Source organism: Lupinus angustifolius, chromosome LG09 (genome assembly GCF_001865875.1).
Source record: "Lupinus angustifolius cultivar Tanjil chromosome LG09, LupAngTanjil_v1.0, whole genome shotgun sequence".
NCBI lineage: Eukaryota > Viridiplantae > Streptophyta > Magnoliopsida > Fabales > Fabaceae > Lupinus > Lupinus angustifolius.
Window position 1 is genome coordinate 17040190 of NC_032017.1, and position 455 is coordinate 17040644.

Consider the following 455-nt stretch of genomic DNA (forward strand, 5'->3'; position numbering starts at 1 on the left):
GAATCCATCCGGGCATACCTCGATCGATTCAATACCGAGGCTATGAAGGTACGTACCCTAAGCCCCGAAGTAGCCGTACATGTCCTCGTTATGGGACTCCAGGAAGGTCTTTTCCGCACGGAGTTAGCCAAATACACCGACCTTACTATGGAAGACCTCCGTGCCAAGGCCCAACAATTCATCAACATCGAAGAAACCCACCACATGCACGCCCATACTGAGCCCCAAACACACCACCCCTCACGGGAAACCAAACGGCCAAGACCACATGACCTACCCCACGACTTACCCCCACTGACCAAAAAAGTCAAATACTCCACCTATACCCCCCTGAACGCCAGCCGTTTCCGAATCTTGCAAGAGGTTCTCTCCACTCACCTCGTCCAACTCCCACGCCCCCGCCCTACCAAGCCCGGCCCGCAAGACTGATCCAAATATTGTGACTACCACAGTAT